Genomic DNA, 476 nt, shown 5'->3' on the forward strand with positions numbered 1-476 from the left:
GGGGTTCACATAAGGAGCAATGGCGACACCCTCTGGCTAGCCGAGGCTACTACACAATAGCGTCTGCACATGGTCTAATAAACACGATACGAACACTCACTACTTCAAGGTTATAGGTGTCACTGCGTAACTTAGACATCAGAAGGCTCACACCAGCTAACTTATTATTTCCTGCAGCGTTTTACAACATGAACATTGTGCTACCATTAGAAATCTCACTCACCACGCTGGCCACATGTGAATGCATGTTAACTCTACAATACAGAAACAAACACAACAAAGTTGCTGTCACTTACTTTTCGTCATTAACTCAACACATGGCATATTGGAAGCTGGATCTTTCAGGAGGAAATAAACATGCTAATCGTCACAGGTACATGGGCTAAACTATGCTCGTTGAACTTGAAAAGTTTTCAGTTCCCACTATAGCCAACACACTAGCTACACACTTCCCCTACCGTAACCACAGAAGAAGA

This window comes from Micropterus dolomieu, linkage group LG13 (genome assembly GCF_021292245.1).
Source record: "Micropterus dolomieu isolate WLL.071019.BEF.003 ecotype Adirondacks linkage group LG13, ASM2129224v1, whole genome shotgun sequence".
NCBI classification, from domain to species: Eukaryota; Metazoa; Chordata; class Actinopteri; order Centrarchiformes; family Centrarchidae; genus Micropterus; species Micropterus dolomieu.